We start from the raw sequence: 10729 nt of genomic DNA on the forward strand, positions 1-10729 counted from the left end.
TAAATACCTAAATAAAAATTAAATAATGAATAAACATATATAGACAATTGGTTCTTCTGATTGGCAGTTGCTTGAGTCTACCAAGGGTCTTTCTCTTGGACTGAACACTTTGCGCAGCAGAGAGTATAAGTTTGCTTTAGTTCAAGTAATCTTGCTGCTGGAAAAAAATGCTGACTCTCCTCTTCCTTTTTAATCGCTTAAGTCTGTCCCTTCCCACAGTGGAAATGACTTAATAGACAACGTTTCTTTCTGTAATATTTCTTTTCCACAACATGTTGCCTGTAAGAAGCTTCTTAGATTGCATCCCCCCAAATGGATCCAATATCATATTTATAACCTTTAGCTGTTCTCCTTTGAGGCAATAGATCATATTCAAAAGGCAACATATTTACTGAAATGTCACACACTGGGTGTGTTCATTCTTTAAACTATTTCACTATCACTTTTCCGCTCAGATCCCTGACAGTGTTTCAAGATTTAAGAGAGAATATCGATTGATTTTTCTAAAACACAGCGTCACAAAAGGATACAACGTACAGTGGATTGAGTGTATTTGATATTAAATAGTTAGCTAATTTTAGCCTATAGGTGGAAGCTTTCCAATTCAAGCCCTCCCCTACTGAAGTCCTTTCCTATTGCAATTTCTATAGACTGTAAGCTCACTGTGGTCAGGGTGTCTGTTTATCGTTATAGCGTTCTCTCCCAAGTGCTTAGAACCGTGCTCTGCACACCATACACGCTGAATAAATATGATTGAATAAACCTTTCTGTGCAACTTTAAACTCTATTGCTCCACAGTACTTTTGGCAGCATGGCTTAGTGGATAAAGCACAGCCCTGGCAGTCAGAAAGTCATGGATTCTCATCCCGGCTCCACCACTTGTCTGCTGTGTGACCTTGGGCAAGTCACTTAACTTCTCCAGACCTCAGTTCCCTCATCTGTAAAATGGGGATTGAGACCATGAGCCCCATGCGGGACAGGGACAGTATCCAACCCGAAATGCTTATATCCACCCTGGAGTTTAGTGCTTAATGAATACCATAACTATTATTATTAGTAGCAGTCTCTGCCTCCCCAGATAGTTTGCAAGCTCCTCAAAGGCAGGGATTTTATCGACTAATTCTATTGGATCCTCTCAAGCTCTTAGTACGTTGTGCTGCCCGAAGCACTCGATCAACATTATTGGTTAATCGGTTGACTGAAGTAAGTGCAGCCAGTTACCTTAGAATGGCAACAGCAGAATAGACAGACACGTTCCCTGCCCGCAATGACCTTCACACCCCAATCAAAGTCTACAGAGCTGAAGAGATGGAGATGTCCAAGTTTTATATCTCTGTCCGCCCTGACCTTGCCTCTACTTCCCATTCAGATTCCATGGTTCGAAGGACACAAGGCAAGCAACCCCAGAGAAAATAACAGAGATCCTCCAAAGAGATCAGTAGGAACATCTGATGATTGTGGGGTAAAAGTTGCACTCCGAGATGAAAGGGCCAAAAGGATCTTTCTTAATTTACCTATTACTGAGGAAGGTTTTAGAGGCAGAGAGAGAAACGCACACGTGGTAAGGATGTAGCAAAAAGGAACTTGATCAAATTAAGGTTACTCCATGAAGTGTTTTAGGACAAAGAGATAAATTAGATGTAAACAAATCACCTGACCAAATGGAATCCAAGTAAGAGTGGTGAAGGAACTCAGAATGGCAAGAGTATGTAAACTTGAAGCATGGTCAAAGAACATTGGGGGATCACCAATGTAACTCCCATTTACAGAAAAGGTTCTAGAAGCAATTACGGGAACTAAAGAGCAACAAATTCCTCTTTCACTAGATTATAAATTCCTTGAGGACAGGGATCCTATCTATTAATTCCATTGTACCCTCCCAAGCATTTAGTATAGTGCTCTGCACACAGAAAGTCCTCCATAAATATCACTGATTGATTTGAAACCTGAGAAATTAATGGAAAACAATTATCTTTTTTCCATTTCCTATAAAGAATTACTATATACATTAAATTGGTTGTCCATTTTTTCTTGGTGAGCATGTACTGGTTCCCGCTGTGTAGTTATTGAATTTTTTTGGTCTGTCTCCCACATTAGACAGTAAGCTCTTTAAGGATAGGAAGCTTATGTCCTGTCACTGTTCACTCTCACAGACAATTAGTAACATGCCTAGAAATCAGTAGGTCTAGTTTCCAGTTACTCAGCAAACTACAATCAGCCATTCCTCATTGGCTCTTCCATGCTCCTAAAACTCCTCTTGTATCATCTTGTCTTATGCCGTCAAGTCGTCTCCGACCCATAGCGACGCCACGGACACATCTCCCCCAGAACATCCCGCTCTCCATCTGCAATGGTTCTGGTAGTGTAGCCATAGAGTTTTCTAGCTAAAAATACAGAAGTGGTTTACCAGTTCTATGCAGTAAACTCGGGTCTCCGCCGTCGACTCTCTCCCATTCCTTTGCTGCCCAGCAAGGGTGAGTTTTGACTTGAGGCAGGTTGTCTTCCACTCGCTAGCCACTGCCCAAGCTAGGAATGGAAATGTCTCTGCTTGACTTTCCTGCCCATAGTCGAGACCGGTAGAGAAATGGAAACTCTCCAGGTGCAACCCTGAGAGGGGAAAACTCCTCTACCTCCTTGATAACTTCCTCTTTCACCAGCTATTTCCCTCAAACTCCATTAACTTCCCCCAACTTCCTGGAATTCCCACCTAATCTCTCTGCTCCTAATAAATCCTCCCCCATCTGCCATCAATCGCTGTTCCCTGCCTTTCCCTAATGCAGTTTTATACTCTTTTCTTCTTCTTTCTTCAGCCCCTACAGAAGAGAGGAACTCAGAAGGGGGCTGAAATGCTTAGTGGGGCTGGGGGTGCCTTTTGAAGAGGGGATAAAGAAACACCTTGCCACCCCATCTTATAACCATTTGGAGTCTTCACACTCTGGTTGGCATTTAATAGTAATAATGATAATGGTATTTGTTAAGCACTTATTCTGTGTGAAGGACTGTTCTAAGCACTGTGGAGGGGATACGAGATGATCAGATTGTCCCACGTGGGCCATTCAGTCTTAATTCCCATTTTTACCGATGAGGTAATTGAGGCACAGAGAAGTTAAATCACTTGCCCAAAGTCACACAGCTGACAAGCGGCAGAATGGGGATTAGAACTAATGACCTCTGACTCCCAAGCCTGGGCTCTTTCCGCTGAGCCAAGCTGCTTCTCTATGCTCCTCTATTTCCACCATGTAATGATTTTTTGTTGAACTATAAGTGATTTTCTGAAACTCCAACTTAGCTGTGGGGAATTTTCAGGCCTGCTATTTTAGGTGGGTTAAATACAACTATTTATTTTCAGACATCTGAGAGGCAAATACAAAATGTGGTAGTGACTGTTATATAGGATTGCTCTTCCTCTGTTTCCCACCCCCTAACTGTGGGAGTCTCTCAAAGCTCAGGTCTGGGCTCCCCTTCTATTCTCCATCTACACCCACTCCCTTGGAGAACTCATTCGCTCCCATAGCTTCAACTATCACCTTTACATGAATGATTCCACATCCACCTCTCCTCTGAACTGTCATTTCCTTCTGCCTTGAGCATATCTCTACCTGAAACATCCCACCAACACCTCAAGCTAAACATTTCCAAAACTTGATTGTAAATAATCCATTCTTAACCTGTTTCCCCCATGTAACCGGCGGCTTATTCCTTTATTTTACTTCTACTGTATTCTCCACAAGCTCCGCAGAACGCCGCAAGCAATAGGTACTCAATAAATACTATCGATAATCATGATGATCTATGGCAAAATTCATGCTTTAAATCAACAAGGATAATTTAATTTTCTTACCTTCAAAATGCCCATCTGTTTGATTTTTCCTCAGTGTCGCAGAGAATATAGAACTGGATCCAATTTGCCATCCAATATCTGTAAATGCCTCAAGGAAGAAGAATTCTTTTCTGTTTAGAGCTCTGGGGCCTCTCCCATTTCCAATGGCCAATGTTCTCAATCTGATTACACAACATGGGGAGAAAAGCTGTGAAGAAATTGATATTTTTGATATCAGAACTGTGGGAACCATAATTTTCTGGACTCAATTTCAGGAAAAAATTCAATCAAACATGGTTTCAATCTTTTTTTTCTGAATAGCTGTCAACCCCAAATACATTCCACAGCTTCCAAAAGGGGTGTTCTGCTATCAAGACTTATTGCTAATCACTTGAATGTATTTTTTGGCAATTAATAAGCACCAGACAATGTCAAGACTCATTGCTAATCACTTGTCTGCATTTTTTGGCAATTAATAAGCATCAGACAATAGGCAACAGGGAAGGAAATGAAAGTTTTTGGCAAGGAAAAAGATTTTGTGTACTTCGAATTAACCAAATTTGGCATGGCAAAACAATAAATGTAGCTTCCTTAATCATTCAAGTATAAAAAATAGGAAACTGTGTGATCCAATTACTTCTCATCTCTCATAGGTGACTCTTTGTAATAGAACTTCATCTGAACTTATCTGTGTCAGCTCTATTCATTTTCCTTCCTGGAGAAAAATAACGGAACCAGTTAGGGGACAGATAATTATATCTCTTTCCAAAATGTAAAGGGTTATAGGTAAGTATTCCCTGATCACCAGGAATAGCATTTCCTAGTGGAGAAAAGAGTCGGAGAAACAAAATCCCTATAATTTTAGGGATTGTTTAAGAATCTGATAAAATGAGATTAATCTGACTCAAGTTGTTGAAAGTTGCTTATTTCCATGGACATACAAAATGAATACAGTAATCTGCTTTAAATTCATTGTTTTGGAAACAAATTTCCTCTTCCATCTGGGAGATTAAAATGCATTTTTTGAGCAATTTTGTAGCTCCTAAAGTTATAGAACCACAGAAAAGTAAGTCCTGCCTTCACAGCATAAAATGAGTTGAGAGAATTGGACATAGAGAGATTCTCATTTGGGATTGCCTGAAATTTTTGTGACACAACTCTTCCAAGCCAAAGAGGAAAACAGAAGGAATGTACTATCTCTGCAACCAAAGAAATTCAATCTACACCCAGGGGTTAATATCACAGATATTGATCTCAGAATTGCAGAAATCCAATAGTCCATTTTCTATGACTAACAAGTATGGAGCTCTAATGCAGCTGAGCCAGTACCTAAGGGTCCACACTGATGTTGCCTGAGAAATTCTGAGACATCACAGGGAATGGAAGAAGGGACACAGAAGGAGTGTCTTCAAGCTTAATGACCTATAACCCTTTGTTGACAATGGGCCATCAAAAGATACTTTCTCACCGTGTTCACTTGGAGGTCACTCAGTTCCCTTTGTGACCCTTAGATCCCGTTTCTCACCAAGGAGGGATTTTTAGACTAGACTGTAACATTTTCTGTAGACTGTAAGTTCCCTCTGGGCAGGGATCATGTCTATGCACTCTGTTGCATCGTACAGTGGGGATTCATACTTAAGCCCCGTGGGCTATTTTCAACATGATTACCTTTTATCTACCCCAGTGCTTAGTAGAGTGCCTGGCACATAATATGCACTTAACAAATATCATAAAAACTAAGCACTCAATGCATATCTCTGATTGATTTACCCCTACCTATCATATAGATATATAATAATAATAATAATGTTGGTATTTGTTAAGCACTTACTATGTGCAGAGCACTGTTCTAAGCACTGGGGTAGATACAAGGTAATCAGGTTGTCCAATATGAGGCTCACAGTTAATCCCCATTTTACAGATGAGGTAACTGAGGCACAGAGAAGTTTAGTGACTTGCCCATAGTCACACAGCTGTCAAGTGGCCGAGCTGGGAGTCAAACCCATGACCTCTGACTCTGAAGCCCAGGCTCTTTTCACTGAGCCACGCTGCTTCCCCGTTTATATGGTTTATTCAAGTATTTATTTTGACCACTCTTGTAAATATCTTAATGTTTGTCCCCCCAGATAGAGCTTAAGCTTCCTATGGGCAGAGAATGTTTCACTTCTGTAATCTTCATTTCCCCGGAATCTTGTACCATAATATAACACAACCGTTAAAACTGCTATTAGGACGACTACTTCTAGTCCATTCAGCCCAGTTTTACGGTTTCGAGAGTGGTAACAGTATGCTTGGAGAATCATTGCCTTTTTGAACTTTTAGTTTCCAATGTATTTTCATAAAAAATACCTCATTTGCCTGCAAAACATTCCAGTGAGCTAGGGAGAGGCAAATATCACTATCCTCCTCTTTGCACGAAGAAACTGAGGCACTGAGAGATTATACGATTTGCCCAAGGTCACACACAAGGCCGACAAGCAGAGCCAGGATGAGACCACCCAGACCTCCTAATCCCCTCCTCTCCGCTCCCGCCGCCTTCATCATGGTAAGAAGCAGAAAGGGGTGAGTCCTGATGGGGCAGAGGATGGGAGGGATTAGCAGAGATTGGCAGGGGAGAACAAGAAAACGTAACAGGATGGAGGGGTGTCTTTGGTATTGTATTGGGACCATCTTGGGCTTACCATGGTTGACCTCAAGGATCAGAGAAAGGGAAGTAACTTGGAACCCAAAATTGCAGTAGTTCTCCAAGAATAACAAAATGAAAATAGTATTAATCAAATCATTACAACAGCAGTTTTGAATTGCCTCAAAAACATTAATGGAAAACACTATCCTAACAGAAAATGCTGCTTAGAGATACAACCATTAACTTTCTTCCTTGTGAGCTTTCTTTATCAATCTTTTACTTCAAATTACAGGATGTTTTCTTAAGAAATGACCCCTCTTATTCGGGAACAGCATTTTTGAGCTATTTCTTTCAGTAGTGAATGCCTGCAGGCTAAGATAATCGCCAAAAATTCATCATTCAGATGATGCTAGGTGCTCTAGAAACACCACCCAAGAAGACATGCAGTTGATTCTGTATTAGTAAAATGTCAGGTGGTCAGGAGAATTATCCTGTAAAAGATTGAAATGATCGTGAAACATGTTAGTCTTTAACTGGCTAACTATCCATAGGAGCAAAGAGCTCCTGTAACAGCTCGGTGTTGAATTTTGCCTCTAGATTCTGATTTCTAGGCAGCACAAGGTTCAATGCTACAAGGGTAAATAAAGATGAAGAAACAAAAACTAGAGATCAGTAGGTCCTTTCCAGAAGCTGAAAAGCAAAATACGAAGCCAATGATGCATCAAACTTCAGACCACTCTCTATAGAGTCACTGGACTTACAACAGTCGTCTTTGAGATCTGAATTACCAGAGACACCACATCTGACTTTTAGAATAATTCCATCAGTGACACTTATCAGCTTCATTTAATATCAAATGACAAAATAGTTTCAAAAACAGCAAAGTCCTGAAATGCAGTCAATCCATCAGCATTCCATTAGAGCCAGTCACTGGGTGGGACACGTGATGAAAAAGATGGCCAAAGAATGCACAAACAATACAGAGTACTGTACTAAGCTCTTGGAAGAGTACAATATGAAAGAGTCTGTAGACACGGTCCCCACTAACAACAAGTTTACAATCCAGGAGATCAGACAGATATTACTATAAATTATGGCTGTGTACAGATGTGTTGTGGGGCTGAGAAAGGGGTGAATAAAGGGTGCAAATTCAAATGCCGGGGTGATGCAGAAGAACTTGGGGGAGAAGAGGAAATGAAGGCTTAGTTGGGGAAGGCCTCTCGGAGGAGATATGCTTTTAATAAGACTTTGAAGTCAGGGGGAAGAGTGATTACCTGTTGGATAGGAAAAGGAAAGGCATTACGGGCCAAAGGCAGGACGTAGGCTAGGGGCCAGCAGTGAGATGGATGAGCGAAATATGTGCGCTGTGTTGTTGCAGGACTCCTCTATTCTGTAAGCTCACTGTGGGCAGGGAACGTGTCTTTTATATGGTTAGATTGTACTCTCCCAAATGCTTAGTACAGTGCTCTGCACACAGGTAGTGCTCAATAAATAACAATTAACTGACTAGGAAATCAAGGAGGTTGGGTAGGAAGGGACAAATTGATTGAATGTTGGGCAAGTTGGCTGAATGTCTACGGTAAGCAGTTTCTGTTTGATGTGCATGTGGATGGGCAACCACCGGAAGTTCTTGAGAAGTAGGGAAACATGGACTGAATGGTTTCGTAGAAAAATGATCCCGTCAACAAAGTGAAGTATGGATTAAAGTGGGGAGAGACAGCAGGCAGGGAGGTCGTCAGGAAGCTAGTTAACCAAAAGAACAAGCCAACAGGTACAGGGGTCCGAAGCAATGCTGACTGTAGGAGACAGGGGCTACGTACACCGTGGTTAGCCCAAACTAGCATCCTAAAGAGGGGTCACTTGGACCAGAGCAGGTACAGCAGGGTGTCGGACTGTTTCTGACACACTGGATGATTCAGGGTGATCCTGAGCAAGGGCCACATGGAAAGGGGACATGAACAATATCATTCTGTTCTTCTCCATGCGATTAGATTTTGCACAGTTCTTTCAAAAATTCAGGTCACATGAACTCTGAGCTTGGAGAATCTTCTAGTCTGACTATCTAGAGAAGGGAAAAAGTCCCCCTTGTTCCTCTGCTTCATGTTTGCTGTTCACTGTTTTTCCATTGTGATCACCGCTATGACTGGAATTGTCCAGTGTCTTAAAGGTGACTAGATCTCCCTACCTTTATTGGTCCCATTCTATTTTATCCCCCAAATAATCCCTTCTTGCTCTCTTGCTGCTATCAACAACTGCCCCACCTCATCCTTTTTGCTCACAATTTATTTACCCTCAAAACCTGTGCACCCTAAACCTTACACATGAACCACCCCAACAAAAAACAGAATATGTCAAGCCAACAATCAGTAGAATGTATTGAGAATCTTGTGCAGAGTCGTCTACTAAGCACTTGAGTGAATATTACAGAATAAGTATACACAACCTGTGACTTGAAGGAATTTGCAGTGGAGTGGGAATAATAGAGCTAAGTCTTATAAGTCTCCTCCCAGGACTGTTCCTTGTCCAACAAGGCAAGCTTGCATTTCACCTTCCCTCTGTGGGACTGGTTGAGCCTGTTTGCAGCCTAACTCAGTGCATGTGGTGAGAAGCAGTGGTCTGGTGGAAAGAGCACATACCTGGGACTCTGAAGATCTGGGTTCTAATCCCGGATCTGCCATTTGACTGCTTTGTGAACGTGCCACTTAACTTCTCCATGCCTCTGATTCTTCATCTGTGAACTGGGAATTAAAAACCTGGTCTTCCTTTCCCTTAGACTGAGTCTCTTGTGGGACAGGGACTGTGTTCAATCTGATTAGCTTGGAGGGCTTAGTACAATGTTTGGTGTAGAGTAAGTGCTTAATAAATAGACAGTTATTGGTATTCTACCCCCAACATCCCAACACCACACCTCCAGAGTCCCCCCTCATTGGAGGCTGGCAGCTGGATGAAATGATCTCCCACGAGCCAAGCTGGGTCCCCCTGTGGGATCAAGGATGGCAGACAGATGGTAGCAGGTTGGCCCAGCTAGGCCTGCAGCAGAAATGAGTTGATGAATGTTCGTTCTCCTTTAATTTCATTTTGGCCTGTTACACTTTGCCTGTGTGTCTGCCACCCAAACCTTTAGGCTGTGAGACCCATGGGGACGGAGACCAGACCCAATTAATCTCCATGAATTCTTCACCATGCAGACCCTGGGTGTATTCTAATCTCTTCCCAACCCTGGCACTGTGGATGCCTGATCTTGGATCACTAGACATCACCAAGAATAGTCCAGACCACATGGAGATTGATATAGCAACACTACGAATCTTTTCTATTTTATACATGCAAAGAATAATACGGACAAAGAGAGCTATTATTACCCAACCCATCAATCGATCAATTGAGCAGGAGGCAAAATACAGATACAATTGTTTGTTGTAAGAACATGGAAAAATGAAACCAATTCAGTGAATAAATAAATGAAAAGGGTAAATCAAAGGTTAGGGAAAGCCCACAGGGTAGCTGTTGGTATGTCACGACACGAGGTGGTGGCTATTTCTCGGAGGAAGTTTCTTGGAGAGGTGAAATTTTGTGGAGGAATGGCAAGGGCTGAGGGCTGGTGGAGTTGAAGGATGAGAGAGTTTCAGATGGGGAAAGGTCATAAACAATGTGCTGCAGTTGGGAGAATCATGAACAGTGAACAGGAAGATTAGTTGGGAAAAAGAGGAGAGGTTGAGCTGAGGAATCAGAGGGGACAAAAAAGGATGTTTAAGGAGGGTCTACAGTCCTGTAGATTGTAAGCTCCTTGTGGGCAGGGAAAGCTTTTCTCACATCTGTTGTATTGTACTTTCCCAAGTGCTTAATATAGTGCTCAGCACATCAAAATCCCGATGAATACCACTGATTGATTGATTGAGAGCTGATGGAGCCGGTTCAATACTGTACAAGGTTAATGTCATATCTAGCAGTCCAAATGGACTCTCTGGAAATCACCAGCCTTCAGTGTACAAGATGGAGCTAGAGGAATTGAACCCAGGCTGTAAATAAATAACAAATAGGAAAGAGCTCTCAGTGATCAGAACAAGCCTCCCAACACTAATCTGGATTCTCTGGCAGACAACTCCTATGCGACCTTCAGTGGCTGTAATTTTAAGAGCTCTGGGCTTTTTGCCAACAGCAACCTTCCCTTCCATTCAAACGTTTGGAATATTAGCTGCAACCCCAGATCAATCAACAACTACTCAACCCAGGAGAAAGACATTTGGTTTCCTTTGAGGAAACCAAGTCCCGTACCTTGAATC

Source organism: Ornithorhynchus anatinus, chromosome 16 (assembly GCF_004115215.2).
Source record: "Ornithorhynchus anatinus isolate Pmale09 chromosome 16, mOrnAna1.pri.v4, whole genome shotgun sequence".
NCBI classification, from domain to species: Eukaryota; Metazoa; Chordata; class Mammalia; order Monotremata; family Ornithorhynchidae; genus Ornithorhynchus; species Ornithorhynchus anatinus.